Source organism: Lissotriton vulgaris, chromosome 5 (assembly GCF_964263255.1).
Source record: "Lissotriton vulgaris chromosome 5, aLisVul1.2, whole genome shotgun sequence".
NCBI lineage: Eukaryota > Metazoa > Chordata > Amphibia > Caudata > Salamandridae > Lissotriton > Lissotriton vulgaris.
Genome location: NC_141693.1, coordinates 1,916,669,696 through 1,916,689,568, shown reverse-complemented (window position 1 = coordinate 1,916,689,568; position 19,873 = coordinate 1,916,669,696). Strand labels below are relative to the sequence as shown.

Genomic DNA, 19,873 nt, shown 5'->3' with positions numbered 1-19,873 from the left:
TCTCTGACCACCCAATTAGAATCAGGGTAGTTGGACCGCCATTGCACCGCCGATGCTGCCAGGGAACTGCTGTTTCCTGGAAGCGGTGCAGTGGTGTAGAGGCAGCAATATGCTTAGCTGGACCGCCATGGTCCAGCCATGCATATTACGAGTTTACTCTCCGCCAGCGTTGTTATGGAGAGTCTTCCTCCATGAAAACCGTGGCCGAGAGGAAGCAAAGGGGGCCCTACTGGGCCCGTGCCTCCTCTTCATGTGGATGCATGCAAGGGGGCACATGTTGTGCCCCCCGTGTGCATGCACCCCAGTTCCTACACGGCCTTGGCTTCCGAGTCCATGCCCTGCAGGAACCTAGTTGTGCAGTTCAATTGCAGTGCCTGTTTTCTAAGGCACTGCGATGGGACCCCCATGCTGCCCACCCACCAGACCACTCTAAACTTGTAATCTGGCAGGCAAGTGGCGGTCACCTTCGGTGGTGCAGGAGCGTTCGGTGGTGCAGGAGCAGGCCGGTGGTGTACTGCCCGCTCCAGCACCACCGAAAGTCGTAATCAGGCCCAAAATGTTGAAAGGGACTTTAGAGAGTGTTAAAGAAATTTTAAAATGCATTGGAATTAATTTTTCTCCCATGCTTTCGTCACCTTTTAAAAAAAATCTGCCATCTGACTTTTTTGCCAGCAGCACATCGAGTGCTGAAATTTAGGACCCTGTTCTGACAATGAAAATACAAAACTAAAAGTACCAAAATGCAATCCAATGTTGGCTAAAATTTTAGGACTCCTTGAAAGAAACAGGGTCTCTTGGTAGCTCTGATTACACTTAACAATTTCAACATGTTGCAGTTTCAGTTGTTCTCAACTGCATTCAGGTATATGATTGCCAGTAGTAAAATGGTGCATAATGATGAGAGGGTCCAGCGGACCCACTACCAACATTGGAGGAAAGGCATTGAGACCACACCTTCTGTAATGAGACGTTTGCGGATTCTAGCATGTTATTGCCACTTAAGAGCAGACCGCGTAATATTTGTTAAGTATACCTTGGGTGCAGGCTGGACTGAAACAGATTCGGAGACAGTAGCAACCAACATTGTATAAAGTCAAATTACTTGTACTTACAGCAGAATATGCGTGTAATTCCTGTTTTAAGTCAAAGTGAACAACATTGTGCTACAGGAGTGAACTGTAGTTCCTTTTTTGAGCATAAAAAACTGTACAAATACCATTGTTTCTATTAATTACTTGATGTAATGTCTAAAATGTATTTAAAAAAATAAAATACAAAAGGAAAACAGATGCATGCTTGCCAGTATGTTGTTGACAGACCTGTCACAGAAACGTGCCCATGAAAATATTTTTTATCAGATATGATGGGTTGAGTAGCTTTTCACACACCTGACGACATTTGTGGATGAGAACCTGCCTCCAAGTGTGTGTGCTGATTCTGCTGTTTAAAATGTATACATTTGAATGTCACAGGTTCGGTGGTTGTGAATATGTGTACGTGAATAATTGACTATATGGGGATCTATTGGTATCTGTGTGACTCCAAGTATGAGCATATGCAGGTGTATGGTTATTTTTGTTGAGCAAGTGCTTATTTGTGTGGGTATGTGTTTCAATGTGTATGTTTGATTCATTGTTTGGAAGGTGTGTGTGGATAGGTCTGTCTAAATGTATGTATAGGTATACTTTAAAAAAAAATTTTTTTATGGCGTTATGGTGTAACATACATTCACTGCCAACAATGTCAGCGTAACCATGGTGAACATGAGATTTCAACAATGCAGTAGCAGGTAGGTCCTCAATGGTCAGAGTATGCAACATAGCTAATACATAAGCCTTACAAATATAACAGAGTGAGTGCGATCACACAGTAATACAAAGATCAGCATGGATAGTTACGAATGTTCATCATCACTTGCAGGTGCTGGGTTAGCAAGGATGTGTGTGAGTGGTCCCCAAATATCTTTTGGCCTAGATGTTGCCAGAAATTCTTCGGCATACGTTGCCAAGTTTTCCTTGCAATGTACCATATACTTCATCCACCCTTCCAATTTTGGAGCAAGGACACTGTCCCACGTAAACAGAGTGCGGCATTTGGCAAGTAGGAGGGCAACTCTAACAAATCTGCCCATAGTGCCTTTCAAGTGGGTGATGTAGTTTAGTAAGCATTTGAGAGGTGTGCAGGGAAGCAGAGTGCCCATCATGGTATAGAGACGATCAAGCACTCCCTCCCAATATGTGAATACCGGGCCACAGCGCCAGGCAAGCTGTAGGAAGTCAACGTGCACTTGCCTGCAATGTTTGCATTGATCTGATTCCCTTAGACCCATTCTGTGAAATTTGGATGGAGTATAGTATATATGATGCAGGAATTTAAAATGGATAATGCGTAAATTCCCATCGGGTGTAAGACGGCCCATCAATTGGCATACTCGCTCCCATTCCTCTCCAGTGATCTGGGGGTCTAGAATTTCATTCCATCTATCGAGACTTTTATCAGGTCCTCTGACCTTCTCCTCATGCACAGCCCTGTATAATCAAGTAAACCATTTTTAGGTCTCGCCTGTCAATGCGCATGCGCATTGAGCTTGCGAGACTATGGGGACTTAAACAGACTTTAACCAACTTGCGATTCCATGGCGATTCCTTGCAGTGCCCGTCAAATTGAAGCTCAATGCGCAAGCGCATTGACATTAAAAGTGCGTGCACATGAAAGCGACAAGGCTCCCTCCCACGGCAATCCCCACCCCCAGCCGCCAGCACCTCCCCTCTCTCTCCCCGCACACAGCCAGGCTCGCATTTCTCCACAGCCAGGCTGGCATTTCTCCTCCCCCTCCCCAGCCACCAGCTCCTCCCCTCTCTCTTCCTGCAGTTTCACGGCCGTGTCTAGTCTTAAACCCTTAAACCTGCACAACTCATTTTTTGACCACTGAAACAGACTATTTTTTAAACAAAATTCACCAGCCTTCGACATCTGTTCCCCAGCCCCCAAACGCCAGCACCTCCCCTCTCTCTCCCTGGACACAGCCAGGCTCGCAATTCTCCTCCCCCTCCCGAAAGCGACAAGGCTCCCTCCCACGGCAATCCTCACCCCCAGCCGCCAGCACCTCCCCTCTCTCTCCACGCACACAGCCAGGCTGGCATTTCTCCTACCCCTCACCAGCCACCAGCTCCTCCCCTCTCTCTCCCTGCAGTTTCACGGCCGTGTCTCGTCTTGAACCCTTAAACCTGCACAACTCATTTTTTGACCACTGAAACAGACTATTTTTTAAACAAAATTCACCAGCCTTCGACATCTGTTCCCCAGCCCCCAAACGCCAGCACCTCCCCTCTCTCTCCCCGGACACAGCCAGGCTCGCAATTCTCCTCCCCCTCCCCATCCGCCAGCAACTCCCCTCTCTCTCCCTGCAGTATCACGGCCGTGTCTCGTCTTAAACCCGCATTTGACATCTTCGCATTGAATACTAAAACATGTTGGAAGCATCATTGTATTAACTAACACACATTAATTAGCCTTGAACCGAAAACAAAAAATACACTATCTAGATGTGTGGTAGTGAACGGCAGCGTTCAAATGCTGGTTGCAAGTTGCAGCCCGTTCCTTTCTGCTGCTACTCCGTTTGTATCGAGTGCCGAGGCTGCATACTTAAGACCAGGGCTTCAAACTGAGCCTGCAAAGGGAAGCCGCATTGAAAGCCCCCTCAGCCCCCCACCCCATCAAGGCACACGAAACAGATAGAGAGCTGCCATTGTATTTTGATTTTGTTGGGCTCACCAGCATTTGAACGCTGGCTATTGGCATTGTAATTATTTGTTAATTATCTAAACAGATAAATGAAAGGCATTGTCATTTACAATGGCAATAGCTTAAACTCTTTCCAATACAAGACCTATTGCCCCCATCCGCCAGCACCTCCCCTCTCTCTCCCTGCAGTATCACGGCTTTGTCTCGTCTTAAACCCTTAACCCTTGTCTCGTCTTAAACCCTTAAACCTGCACAACTCATTTTTTGACCACTGAAACAGACTATTTTTTAAACAAAATTCACCAGCCTTCGACATCTGTTCCCCAGCCCCCAAACGTCAGCACCTCCCCTCTCTCTCCCCGGACACAGCCAGGCTCGCAATTCTCCTCCCCCTCCCCAGACGCCAGCACCTCCTCTCTCTCTCCCTGCACACAGCCAGGCTCGCACAACACAATAAACAAAAGACTTGAAACTGAAATCGCCGCCAAAAAACAAACGACTTCACAGACGAATTACAAATGAAATCGCCGCAGGGCCGTCTATACCCTCAGGGCCACCTCAGCATAAAGCAGTTACTAAAGTAAGGGGAAATAAATAAACCATTAAACAATGGTGGAAAAAATCCACAAAACAAAGAAAGTGCGTAATCACAAGAGCACGAGACCTCACATCCTAATTGCAATTCTTCCATAAGTACAATAAAGTATTCCACTCAAACTACACAACAAAAACAATACAATTTTTAAAGGTGGCTTCATACTTATACTTTGCCACAATTAATGTGCATCTGTAGTCGGAAATTTAAAAGGAGGTAAACATTGTCTATAATGAGCAAACACAGACAAAATCAGTGCGCATCTATGTTAATGCAAGCCAAGCTTTTGCTGTGCGAATTGATGTGTACCTTACAAAAAAATAAAAACTTTTTACATGCATTATATAAAAAACGTTACTGATGTGTTTGTTTTTTGATTCAGCGTTAACAACAGCATCAATCAACATTACATAGGTCTTGATTAGCTTCTAAAACAACGCTTCACAACATTAATACATTTGAAGTGTACAATATTCACGGAGAAAAAATGATCACTTATAGGCATCATCACAACAACTCACACCCTCACCCACCCTCACCCTCAGCCTCACACACCCTCACTCATCCTCACCCTACATCATACCTCACACTCTCACAACATCACACCCTCAATCACACTCATACCCTCACACACCATCACTCACCAACACACGCTCAGCCTCACTCACAACCACAAACCCCCAGACACTCACATCCACTCACCCTCACACTCACACCGTCCAAGTCCACCCTCCAACTACACCCTATAACTACAATACCACACTACAACTCTACCCTCCAACTACAACTCCACCCTCCAACTCCACACATAAATAGCGTTAGGCAACATTTACCCTCACCCCCTCATCCTCACACACACATTCGCAACACTCACACCCTCACTCATACTAAAACAGTCACCCTCAATCACTCTCACACACCATCACACACCCTCAAACACCCAAACACTCACATCCACTCACCCTCACACTCAAACCGTCCAAGTCCACCCTCCAACTACACCCTATAACTACTATACCACCCTACAACTCTACCCTCCAACTACAACTCCACCCTCCAACTCCACACATAAATAACGTTAGGCAACATTTAATTTAATACGTAAAAATCGGATTACACACTTGTAGCTATTCAAACATTAAAACTTAATGCAACGCAAGGACGGTGCAGCAATTAATACACAAAAATGAATAAAGGGATTGTAAAATAAAACATTTCTTTCACAAAGATCATAAATGCACACAAACTAGGCAAACATCTGAATACACAGCAAATAATACAACAATTTAAAGTGGACAAAGCGAGCTAAAGGAAACAAATTCACAACATAAAGCACTTACTAAAGTAAGGGGAAATAAACCATTAAACAATGCCAGAAAGAATCAAAAACGCAAACAAAGTGCCTAATCACAAAAGCACGAGACTCTGGTGTTGCTCTGACTCATGCTGCTGTTGCACAAAGTGTTTTGGTGGTGCTAAGTGCACAACCACAGGAACACAGTACACCAAAACAGCATCAAACAGCATCAAAAGAGCACAACTCAACAACACAACAACACTACTAACCACCACCCCAACACCACGAATCAACACAACATTATCACTCAGCAACAACACATTAACACAATGCACGAACACAACAACACTCAGCACATTAACATTGTCACACTGCAACACTACAACATCGCTCAGCAACACCAGAACAACACCAAATAACACCACAGCATCACTCTCAAGGACCACATCATCACTCGCAAACACCACATTAACACTACACAGCACCACACCAACACTTCAAAATACAACAGTACTCAGCACCATCACAACACCACTCTGCATCACCACATGGACAAAACAACAACACCACAATGATACTATTGTTTAATAATTAATGCGGCTCTGTTGGTAAGTGTTGCTAGGCTTCTGGAAAGTGATGCTGCATGTGTTGTTAGCTATCGCCCTCAATATACCTACCTAACTATCTATATAGATCACAAATTAACAACAACATCTATACAATAGAGATTTCGTTCCCATATTGATGTATTGAGTATTAAAAAATAAACTTACCTGTCAAACGACGCGGCAACAAGACGAGGAGAACAACGCCCCTTGCCCACGCAGCTGTTCACAAACATCTAGGGAAGTACAGAAAATACAAAAACATCCAAAGACGTCTCCCCTTATGCCCATAAATTGGAAGCAACACCCTTATTCTCACTGTTGCATACATCAAAGATAGTTCACATACACATTCTGATCTAACACATAGAAAGCTAAAAAACACAAAACACTTTTGGGAAAGAAAATAGACTGCATACACTACTACAAAGTCACACATACTGTGGCAAACTCCAAAACGCTCACATGCACTCACCCTCACACTCACACCGTCAAAGTCCAGCCTCCAACTACACCCTATAACTACAATACCACTCTACAACTCTACCCTCCAAATACAACTCCAGCCTCCAACTGTACACATAAATAGCGTTAAGCAACTATTTGATATATACGTAAAACGCGAATTACACACTTGCAGCTATTCCTAAATACAAACTTAAACCAACGCAAGGAGAGTGCAGCTATTAATACACAAATATGCAAACAGGGATTGGAAAATAAAACATTTCTTTCACAAAACGCATATAATACACACATTGCATCACTGTGCATCCTCTTAATACATTGATAGGGAAAATAAATTCAGCAAATACAAAAAGTTTCCTTTAATACATCGATTAGCTTAATGACATATAATCCGTCTACTTCAGCATCACAGGAAAAAAACAATGCAAACACAACATACATAAATATAATAGAAACTAAATAGCACTTCAAAGTTCAAACAACAGCTCTTGTACGTCAAATAACAAACACCAGCTAAAAATACATTACATTGCAGTTTTCGAAAACATATCCATTACATATCGACGATTAAAAACAAGACTTTAATTTACATTACATAATAAACATTTACAAATATTAGGAACGAAAACAAACAATGTCAACAGTTATAAAAATACACTCCTATTCATTTGTTAAGTTAAACATACTATAGATACTACATTACATTACATAAAAAAACACTTTGGAATAAATTCTTACCTGTCAAACGACGCAGCAACAGCACAGGAACAAGAACACGCCTTCCGCGCACCACCATTCTCGATCTTCTGGGGAATTCCACCGTTGACGTAAGCAAATCGGAACGCAACGTCAAAAACGTCGCGCTCCGATTGGCTACAAATAAACGTCAAGGAAACGTAAACACTCACAAGACAAAAAAAAACTAGAACGCTAACGTAGGGAACGTCAAGGTGACGCATTGCGTCGGCCATTTTAAAATTAATACAATTAATACGGGACTCCACAGACACCAAAAACACACATAACACCACACATTAATTAAAACACACACACAGTTAAATTACATAAAAAAATACACATAAGGCAGGACAATTACAAAGGGAAGCTCTATCACGCTTTTTTTTAAACAACACATAAAAAAAAAATTATTAACATACACACACTCATAACATCACCCTCACACCCCAAAACTCTCACACACCTTCACACACCCTCAATCACCCTCACACAACATCACCCTCACACACCATCACACACCTTCAGCCTCACACCCACTCACTCACCCTCACCCTCACACACACTCACACCCCCTCACACTAACACACACCCTCACTCCCCTCAAAAACTCACAACCCTCACAACAATCTCACACTCACTACACCGGACAGCCTCACCCTCACACACTCACTCCCCTCACACTCTATCACCATCAACACCCCTCAGCCTCACACACCCTTACCCTCATCCCCTCACCCTCACACACCCTCAATCACCCTCACACCATCACCCTCACACACCCTAACTCTCACCCTCAACCACTCACACACACTCACATTCCCTCGCTCACCCTCACCCTCACACACACTCACACCCCCTCACCCTCACACCGCATCACACTCACACAACCTCACTCCCCTCACAACCTCACACCCCTCACAACACTCTCACAATCACTACACCTCACACACTCACCCTCAAACACCCTCACACACACTCACCCACCCTCAGCCTTGCAAAATCTCAACATCAACACCCCTCACCCTCACACACCCTTACCCTCATCCCCTCAAACACATTCACCCTCAGTCACCCTCAAACACCCTAACTCTCAAACTCACCCACTCACACACCCTCACACTCCGTAACTCACCCTCGCACACCCTCACCCTCACACCATCACACACCCACACACTCACACTCAATCATTCACCATCAAACACACACACTCACCCTCACACACCGTCACACAACCTCATCCTCACACCACCTCACTCACACTCACCCACACTCACACCCCCTCACACACCCTCGCTACACTCACAACCTCACACCCCTCACAACACTCTCACACTCACTACACCGCACACCCTCACCCTCACAGACTCACCCCACTCACCCTCTCTCAACATCAACCCCCTCAGATTCACACACCCTTACACTCATTCTGTCACCCTCACACACCCTCAGTCACCCTCACACACCCTCACTCCCACCCTCACCCACTCACACAACCTCACACTCCCTCACTCACCCTCAGACACACTCACACTCACACAACGTCACACAACCACACCCTCTCACCCCCTCACTCACACTCACTCACAATGACTCACACTCACCCTCACACACCCTCACCCTCCCACACCGTCACACACCCTCTGCCTAACAACACCTCTCTCACCCTCACTCACCCTCACACACACTAACACTCACACACCGTCACACACCCGAAGCCTCACACCCCCTCACTCACCCTCACACTCACACACACACACCCTCACCCTCAAACACCTTACACTCACACACCCACGCTCCCCTCACACCCATCACAACACTCTCACACTCACTACACCTCACACACTCTCAGCCACAAACAACCTCACTCACCCTCACCCTCACACACACTCACACCCCCTCACCCTCACACCCCATCACCCTCACACACGCTCACTCCCCTCACACCCTCACACGCCTCACAACACTCTCACACTTAATACACCTCACACCCTCACCATCAAACATCCTCCCACACACTCACCCACCCTCAGCCTTGCAACTTGTCACAATCAACACGCCTCACCCTCACACACCCTTACCATCATCCCCTCACCCTCATTCACCATCAATCAACATCACAACACCTAACTCTCAGACTCAGCCACTCACACACAATCACACTCCCTAACTCACCCTCACACACCCTCACCCTCACACCGTCACACACACTCACACTCCCTCAATCAACATCAAACACCATCACTCACCCTCACCAACACACACCATCACACACACTCAGCCTCACAAACACTCACTCAACTTCACCATCACACACACTCACACCCCCTTACACCCACACTCCCTCACAGTCACAAGCCTCACGCTCACACCCCTCACCCTCACATCCCTCACTCTCACACCCCTCACCCTCACACCACTCAAGCCACATATAGGTGTGCGATGGGAGGACGCTCAGCTTGCAGGGCTGTGCTTCTATCCCCTGCTGCACTCTCCTGCTCTCTAGAAATGTGGCATAACAACAAAAGCTGCCATCAAAGTCACGTCAATACAAATCAGGTGGCATTCCAAATGCTATAGGTGTCACATTCACAAAAATTAAAACTATTGGCATTGTAAATGACAAATCTATCAATGTAGCTATTTGGATAAACTACACACAAAAAAAAAATCATTTACAAGACCAATAGCTCCTACTTTTCTAATGCGAGACCTATTGCATTTCCAATGCTTGTTTCTTGGTGGGAAGCACTAGCAATAGTTGCAAGGATGTGAGTGTCGGGGGCTCCGCAGGAAGTTTGGCACGTTTGAGGCGGTAACAGGTATATTGAAACAAGGAAGTGCGGTTTTGTATGTATTCCAAGTCACCGCTTTCAAGGTATCACCCTTTAGGGTATAAGTCACACATTTGAGTAATGCCAGTTGCTTTTAACGATTTTAGAGGTCCCACCCCCTGACTAACAGATAAGGCGGCGTGATGGGCTAAGGGAAGCGCGGGTGCATACAGAGGTAATTTGTGTGCCAATCATCTGCCACGCAGCTATGGTCATATCTAGCGTATTGATTTCTATCTTTGGCGTGTGTCTATTCACATGTGTCAGCATGCTACCAAGTGGAGTGGGATGGGCATCTACGTCTTCGACCGCTACATGTGGTATAAAGTTGTGTGTTCTGAACCAATAATATGCATTTTGGGTTTGTGCGCAGAGATAATATACATTCAAATCCAGCGCAGCAAACCCCCCCTTGTCATAGGATAGTGTTAGTGTAAGCCAGCTAATTCTAGGCTGTCCTGTGCCCATATTAAACATAGAAGTTGGGTTCTTACTGTTTTAAATAATTGTTCAGTCAGTTTGATCGGAATGTTGCAAAAAAGATATAAGAAGCGGGGAAGTATAACCATTTTTATTATTGCAATACGGTCTGCCAGAGACAGGGGCAGGTGCAGCCATCTATTCACTTGTTGTTCTAATGTGTCATATGCTCGACCATCATTTTCCCTGATTAAAACTTCAGGATCACGATGCACCCAGATACCAAGATATTTAACTGGGTCCGTCGTCTATAATAAGGGGTATTCCAGGTGGGCTTGGAATGGATGTGATTGTGGTTAATGGTTTGATGACCGATTTCTCCCAAATGATTGTTAGTCTAGCGAACAGACCAAATTGTATATATTCTCGAAGAACAGGGGATAAGTGGTGTTGGGGATCTTTGATAAACAAGACCATGTCATCCGCGTACATGGATATGTCGACTGGTCGGTGTTTAAAATTTAGAGCAGACGCTCTGTGACATTGTCGAATCTTACAAGCAAGTGGTTCAAGCACAAGGGCGAAGAGGAGAGGGGATAAAGGACAACCCTGCCTGGTGCCACGTTTTATCCGGAATGATATAGAGGTATGGCTGCCCACGCGCACCCTGGCTGGCGTGTCGGTGTATAAGATCTGGATCCACTGTATTATGACATTAGGGAACCCCATTTTGCGTAAAATATTAAACATATAACTCAACTCTATGGAGTCAAATGCTTTAGCCACCTCAAGCATGTTAGTGGCCGCTGGGTAGTCGGGGTTAAGTATGTGGAACATTGAGAAAATAGTACGCAACTTATGGGAAGTGGATCTTTCCAGTATAAACCCAGATTGATCAGGGAGCACGAGGAGAGGCATCAAAGGTTGAATCTTTGTAGCTATTATTTTTGCCAATATTTTAGCGTCCAGGTTAATCAGGGATAGGGGGGCGATAGGACTCACATGAGGTAGGTGATTTTTCTTTTTTGAGGAGAGTAATGATCATAGCTTGCCTTAACGTGGGGTGTAGGCAGCCGGCTTTGTGTGCCTCAGCGTACATTTCCAATATATGGGGTACCAGAAAGTCCGCGTATGCTTTATAAAATTCTGCCATTAGACCATCCGACCCCTTGCCATTGGGAAGGGAGAGAATAGCGTCTTTAACATCTGATTCGTCTATGGGCAGGGATAAATATTCCCGGTGTACGTCTGATAGCCACGCGCATGCTATGTCTTATAAGCATTCCACCATGGTGTCTTCAGACACGTCGCCCTGTGTGGTATACAGCGCCTTATAACAGTCCCTAAATTGGTCTACTATGGCCTGTGGGGTGAAATGTTCTGACCCGCTGCCGTCAACCATCTTATCAATCTGATGATGATTTTCATGGAGCAGTAGTTTAGTGGCTAAGGTCCTGCCAGGTCTGCCACCCTCACCATATTCTCTGGCCACATGTCTCCTCCCCCTATATCTCACCTCAGTTTCAGCTAATTTGTCATAATCTGCCAAGAGTTTGCGTATGCGGGCCAGTAAAGTGTTAGATGGTGACACCCAGTACTCTTTTTCCAACCCATCCAGGGCTGTCTCAGTTTTGGATAATTGCCCTCTGATATCGTTCAAAATACTGGATGTAGTGCTAATAAAAAACCCCGTTATTGTCACCTTGAATGCCTCCCAAAGTGATGCCTGACTGTCCACTGAGCCTGTGTTCTCTTTGAAATAGTGAACTATGGCAGTTCTAATGGCTTCGTTGAAAATGGGATCAAGTAATGCCTCAGAACGGAAGCGCCATGTAAAGGGAGGATGGGGATTAGTAGGGATTCGCAACTGCAGGAAGACAGGATTGTGATCTGATAGGGTGCTGCACAAGTTGTGTACATGAGTAACCCAGTTATTTGCATCTTTGTTTAGTAGCCAGTAGTCCAACCAGGACCATCTGCTGTGGGTGGGTGTGATATGTGTGCCTTCCTTAATCTGTCCATTACATAACTGCCAAACATCGGCCAGGCCCAGTTCTGTCATAGCTTCTCGGATACATTCGGCAACTTTAAGTGTACAGGCCCCTGTCGGGTTAGATTTGTCGACCTGCTGGTCGAGATGCGTGTAGAGATCGCCCCCCACATTATAGCTGTTTCAGGCCATGAGCGAAGAGTAGTAACCATCTGTATGAAAGGTGTGGGATCATCTACCACAGGTCCGTACATATTAATAATTGTGAGGTTGGTCATGCCTAGTTTGCCTTGTACCATAGCGCAGCGGCCTTCTGAGTCCAAGTGAGTATGCGTAGGACGAAATGGGATACCCTTCTTGATCAAAATAAGTACACCTTGTGCATAAGTGAAGTAGGACGATGCCAACCGGAACCCTGACCACCTGTGAGCAATTTTAGAGTCTGTTTTTATTCAGGTGTGTCTCTTGCAATAGGGCATTCTGTACATTGTAAAACACACAAGAGGATGGACGGAATGTTGCACAATGGCAAAACATTCACCCCAGTCACAGATCTGGCCTTAATCCATCGTTATTTTGCTCACCAAGCAACCCCAGTTCAGAAATGGCCATATGCAAATCAGTCTTGACCCAATGCCTCATGGGTACAGTCCAGTTCGAACTGCCAAGCCATGTCTTCCCTGGACCGGAATCAAGCATCCTAGGACCGGTTTCTGGCTATCAGCCGGTCCTAGGATGCTCGATTCCGGTCCAGGGAAGACCTGGCATGGTAGTTTGGTCTGAACTGTTCCCATGAGGTGCAGGGCCAAGACTGATTTGCATATGGCCATGTCTGAACTGGGGTGGCTTGGTGAGCAAAATATCGATAGATTAAACCGAGATATGTGAGTGGGGGTGAATGTTTTGCCATAGTGCAACATTCCGTCCATCATCTTGTGTGTTTTGCTGTTCACCCTATGTGGGAGGGGTATGCCCAGATGTGGGTCCCTTGCTCACTAAGCCACTGGAGTCAAGCTATCCTGGCTGAAGACGGCTGATAGCCAGAAACCGGTCCTAGGATGCTTGATTCCGGTCCAGGGAAGACATGGCTTGGTAGTGCGGTCTGGACTGTTCTCATGAGGCACAGGGTCAAGACTGATTTGCATATGGCCATGTCTGAAATGAGGTGGCTTGGTGAGCAAAATAACGACGGATTAAATCCAGATCTGTGACTGGGGGTGAATTTTTTGTCATTGTGCAACATTCCGTCCATCATCTTGTGTGTTTTGCTGTTCACCCTATGTGGGAGGGGTATGCCCAGACGTGGGTCCCTTGCTCACTAAGCCACTGGAGTCAAGCTATTCTGGCTGAAGACGGCTGATAGCCAGAAACCGGTCCTGGGATGCTTGATTCCAGTCCAGGAAAGACATGGCTTGGTAGTGCTGTCTGAACTGTTCCCATGAGGCACAGGGTCAAGACTGATTTGCATATGGCCATGTCTGAACTGGGGGGGGGGGCTTGGTGAGCAAAATAAAGATGGATTAAACTGAGATCTATGACTGGGGGTGAATGTTTTGCCATTGTGCAACATTCCGTCCATCATCTTGTGTGTTTTGCTGTTCACCCTATGTGGGAGGGGTATGCCCAGACCTGGGTCCCTTGCTCACTAAGCCACTAGAGTCAAGCTATCCTGGTTGAAGACGGCTGATAGCCAGAAACCTGTCCTAAGACGCTTGATTCCGGTCCAGGAAAGACATGGCTTGGTAGTTCGGTCTGGACTGTTCACATGAGGCTTAGGGTCAAGACTGATTTGCATATGGCCATGTCTGAACTGGGGGAAGGGGCTTGGTGAGCAAAATAACGATGGATTAAGCCCAGATCTATGACTGGGGGTGAATGTTTTGCCATTGTGCAACATTCCGTCTATCATCTTGTGTGTTTTGCTGTTCACCCTATGTGGGAGGGGTATGCCCAGACGTGGGTCCCTTGCTCACTAAGCCACTGGAGTCAAGCTATCCTGGCTGAAGACGGCTGATAGCCAGAAACCGGTCCTAGGATGCTTTATTCCGGTCCAGGGAAGACATGGCTTGGTAGTGCGGTCTGGACTGTTCTCATGAGGCACAGGGTCAAGACTGATTTGCATATGGCCATGTCTGAACTGAGGTGGCTTGGTGAGTAAAATAACGATGGATTAAACCCAGATCTGTGACTAGGGGTGAATTTTTTGTCATTGGGCAACATTCCGTCCATCACCTTGTGTGTTTTGCTGTTCACCCTATGTGAGAGGGGTATGCCCAGACGTGGGTCCCTTGCTCACTAAGCCACTTGAGTCAAGCTATCCTGGCTGAAGACGGCTGAGAGCCAGAAACCGGTCCTAGGATGCTTGATTCCGGTGCAGAGAAGACATGGCTTGGTAGTTCGGTCTGGACTGTCCCATGAGGCACAGGGTCAAGACTGATTTGCATATGGCCATGTCTGAACTGGGGTGGCTTGGTGAGCAAAATAACGATGGATTAAACCCAGATCTGTGACTTGGGTGCCTGTTTTGCCATTGTGCAACATTCCGTCCATCATCTTGTGTGTTTTGCTGTTCACCCTATGTGGGAGGGGTATGCCCAGACCTGGGTCCCTTGCTCACTAAGCCACTTGAGTCAAGCTATCCTGGCTGAAGACGCCTGATAGCCAGAAACCGGTCCTAGGATGCTTGATTCTGGTCCAGAGAAGACATGGCTTGGTAGTTCGGTCTGGACTGTCCCATGAGGCACAGGGTCAAGACTGATTTACACATGGCCATGTCTGAACTGGGGTGGCTTGGTGAGCGAAATAACGATGGATTAAACCCAGATCTGTGATTGGGGGTGAATGTTTTGCCATTGTGCAACATTCCGTCCATCATCTTGTTTGTTTTGCTGTTCACCCTATGTGGGAGGGGTATGCCCAGACGTGGGTCCCTTGCTCACTAAGCCACTGGAGTCAAGCTATCCTGGCTGAAGACGGCTGATAGCCAGAAACCGGTCCGGGGATGCTTGATTCCAGTCCAGGAAAGACATGGCTTGGTAGTGCGGTCTGAACTGTTCCCATGAGGCACAGGGTCAAGACTGATTTGCATATGGCCATGTCTGAACTGGGGGGGGCTTGGTGAGCAAAATAACGATGGATTAACCTCCGATCTGTGACTGGGGGTGAATGTTTTGCCATTGTGCAACATTCCGTCCATCATCTTGTGTCTTTTGCTGTTCACCCTATGTGGGAGGGGTATGCCCAGACGTGGGTCCCTTGCTCACTAAGCCACTGGAGTCAAGCTATCCTGGCTGAAGACGGCTGATAGCCAGAAACCGGTCCTAGGATGCTTGATTCCGGTCCAGGGAAGACATGGCTTGGTAGTGCGGTCTGGACTGTTCCCATGAGGCACAGGGTCAAGACTGATTTGCATATGGCCATGTCTGAACTGAGGTGGCTTGGTGAGCAAAATAAGGATGGATTAAACCCAGATCTGTGACTGGGGGGGAATGTTTTGCCATTGGGCAACAATCCGTCCATCATCTTGTGTGTTTTGCTGTTCACCCAATGTGGGAGGGGTATGCCCAGACGTGCGTCCCTTGCTCACTAAGCCACTAGAGTCAAGCTATCCTGGCTGAAGACGGCTGATATCCAGAAACCGGTCCTAAGATGCTTGATTCCGGTCCAGGGAAGACATGGCTTGGTAGTTCGGTCTGGACTGTTCACATGAGGCACAGGGTCAAGACTGATTTGCATATGGCCATGTCTGAACTGGGGTGGCTTGGTGAGCAAAATAACGATGGAATAAACCCAGATCTGTGACTGGGGGTGAATGTTTTGCCATTGTGCAACATTCCGTCCATCATCTTGTGTGTTTTGCTGTTCACCCTATGTGGGAGGGGTATGCCCAGACGTGGGTCCCTTGCTCACTAAGCCACTAGAGTCAAGCTATCCTGGCTGAAGACGGCTGATATCCAGAAACCGGTCCTAAGATGCTTGATTCCGGTCCAGGGAAGACATGGCTTGGTAGTGCGGTCTGGACTGTTCCCATGAGGCACAGGGTCACGACTGATTTGCATATGGCCATGTCTGAACTGGGGTGGCTTGGTGAGGAAAATAACGATGGATTAAACCCAGATCTGTGACTGGGGGTGACTGTTTTGCCATTGTGCAACATTCCGTCCATCATCTTGTGTGTTAATCTGTACATTGTGTCTGTCCAAATATGTCAGCACATGCAGTATCTTTTTTGGGGTGATGAGCCCACGGGCATTCCATGTCATGCACCTATAATCTTCACCCATTATCTATGTGTAAAGAGCTTGATACGTAATCAGTGTACAGTGATTGGCACCCACTAAGTGTCACTTCCAGAATCATCACCATGTCTCGGACTCTGATCTCGCTACTTGCAATTCTCTGAAACTGTGCCCGGCCCCATCTCTCCTCCCACTTTAGCAACCCAATCTGGCCAAAGGCAAATCCCGTTGTCATAACCAAACTTAAGAACAAAACACTACAGTGTAAAAAAAAATGGTAATGGGGTACACCCAAAAGGGGATGCAGAGGCTACAACCACTCCCGATAGAGCGGGAAGGGGCCGCCTTATGAGTTCTTGCACTCCTGACTGTTAGCCCACTATACTGGAACAATGAAAACATACACATTAAGCAATGCAACCATCTCAACACAGGAAGCAACTCAAAAATATACATAATGCTTATAATACCACACATCCTCGTCACAGTTGCATCCGTAATTTCGGGCCAAAGAGAGTAGTCTCTATATGCTATCAGTCACTGGCAATAATCAAAGAACTTGAGATTGTTATACATGGGTGAAAAAGGCGTGTGTATAAGTGGCATTATGGACATAAGTCGGTAACATAGTGGTAGGCCTAACTCGGGAAAAAAGTGAAAGATAAACAGTAATTGCGCTTAATCTTGAGCAGTAGGATATCAAGCGTAATAAAAGGATACACAGTAAAAATAGAGAAGGCTGCAGTCAGTCATTAGTGTCGGAAGTCTGAGTTGAAGATCGTTGGTTCCTTCGCAGCAGCTTGGCATGGTCCATGGCCAGCTTCGGGTTCACAAAAATCTTAGCGTCACGATCCGTACCTATGCGGAGACGGGAAGGATATAACATGGCCTATGAGATCTGCTCTTTCATGCAGAATTTTTTGACTCCTTGGAATTCCTTTCATGCTGCCTGTACCGTGGCTATGAAATCCGGGAAAAGGGTTAGGACGTTGCCCTGATAATTAACGGTGCCCTTCTGTCGAGTTATACGTAGTATAGTGCCCCGATCTCTAAAGTTTAAGAGTCTTGCAATAATGGGCCGAGATGGGGCACCAGGTTTCAGGCGCGACGCTAGGGATCTGTGGACGCGTTCTATGGCGAACTTGGTGGATAGACTTTCGGCCTCGCAGATGTCCCAGATCATAGTCTTCCAGTCGCCCCACATTTGTGGACTCCGGTAGTCCCCCAAAAAAATTGCACCTCGAGTGCGCTTCAATGTCTTCATTTTTCATTTGGATTACCGCCAGGAGTTGCGTGATGTTGTTGGTTTTGGCGGCGACTTGTTGTAAGCCTTCTTCGCAATCCGATATGTGTTGTTCAGCTTTGCTGATTCGCACCTCTTGCTTGTCCAGTTTCGATGACATGTGATCCATTCGACCATAAAGAGCTTCTATTTTCCCATCTGTAGATTGCAAACTGGCCTGGATGGTGGATTGCGTTTTCTCTAAGGTGGACGGGGCCTGCGCAGAAGATTCCAACTCAGAGTCCGATGCCGCATTTTGCGATGTTTTGCCCCTTTGCGCAGTTCAAATGTGAGCCTTGATTGATTTTTCTCTGGTTTGCCCATGATGGCGGTGGTGTTTGTGCAGATTTTTCACCAGAGTCAATAGTAAAAAAAAAAAATCACAGAGCGGCGAAGAACGTGAAGTGACACTATTGTCCAGCTAGGAGTTTGTCTTCGAGGGCAGGCTGTTTGCTGCTTCGCAATTGTATAGGATCAGCAGGAGGTGAGTGTTCACACAATCTCCCGACTATTTCTTGGGATGTGGACTGCGTGCTCCAAGCTACTCGCCAATTTGCTTGCGTCCCTATAATTTAGCGTTGTGTTCATAGAGCGTCTCAGAACAGGAATATGGCCACGGCGTGCGCGGACTAGAGAGATGCGAAATCTGGAGTGAGGCAGATCAGGTATGCTCGATTTCTGATCTCCAATGCAAGGCTTTTATCCAGATCCAGACATGAGCCATTAGGGAGCAGGATTACCCAGGCTGATGAAAGAGCTAGACCGCCACAGTATTAAAAAAACAAGCATTTGCAATGCAATAGGTCTCGCATTAGGAAAGTTTGAGCTATTGGTATTGTAAATGACAATTTTTTTATTTATGTGTTGGTTTTGAAAATAGCGAAATTAATAGCTTTGTCATTTACACTGCCAATAGTTTTAACTTTCGCAAATGTGACACCTATAGCATTTGTAATGCAATATGTGTTGTATTTACTTGACTTAGATGTATTGATATTACAAATAACAATGGCTTTTAATTTTTTTTAACAATTAATACTTAAATAAAAGTTATTGTAATTAATAATGGCAATAGCTTAAACTTTTGTAAATACATTTTGTGAAGATTATGTTCAGTGTATTTTATTGTGACAAAAATCCAAGCACAGAAGTGAAATATTAACATCTTTTTGTGACATATATAATAAAGCTTGAAACATTGAGAGAACATATTTGAACCAGTTGTTGTTGAATGGTTGCAAAGATTGATGCTGTGGTGGCGCTGAGTGATGTTGTGGTGACGAGTGATTCTGTGGCGTTCAGTGATGCTGTGATTGATAGATAGATAGATAGATAAATAGATAGATAGATAGATAGATAGATAGATAGATGGATAGATAGAAAGATAGATAGATAGATAGATAGACAGATCGATAGATAGATAGATTGAGTGAGTGAGGGTGATAGATAGAGTGAGGGCGATAGAGTGACGGCGATAGAGTGAGGGCGATAGATAGATAGAGTGAGGGCGATAGCTAGATAGAGTGAGAATCATAGATAGATAGATAGATAGATAGATAGATAGATAGATAGATAGATAGATAGATAGATAGATAGATAGATAGATAGATAGATAGACAGAGTGAGGGCAATAGATAGAGTGGGGCGATAGATAGAGTGGGGCGA

At 45.9% G+C, this 19,873-nt stretch overlaps 1 protein-coding gene across 1 annotated transcript in view; it reads left to right on the top strand.

Annotated features, from left to right (window-relative positions):
- Window positions 1-19,873, top strand: part of LOC147717712 (E3 ubiquitin-protein ligase TRIM39-like) — a 723,224-nt gene that overhangs the window by 254,111 nt on the left and 449,240 nt on the right. The gene's annotated exons all lie outside the window — the stretch shown is intronic.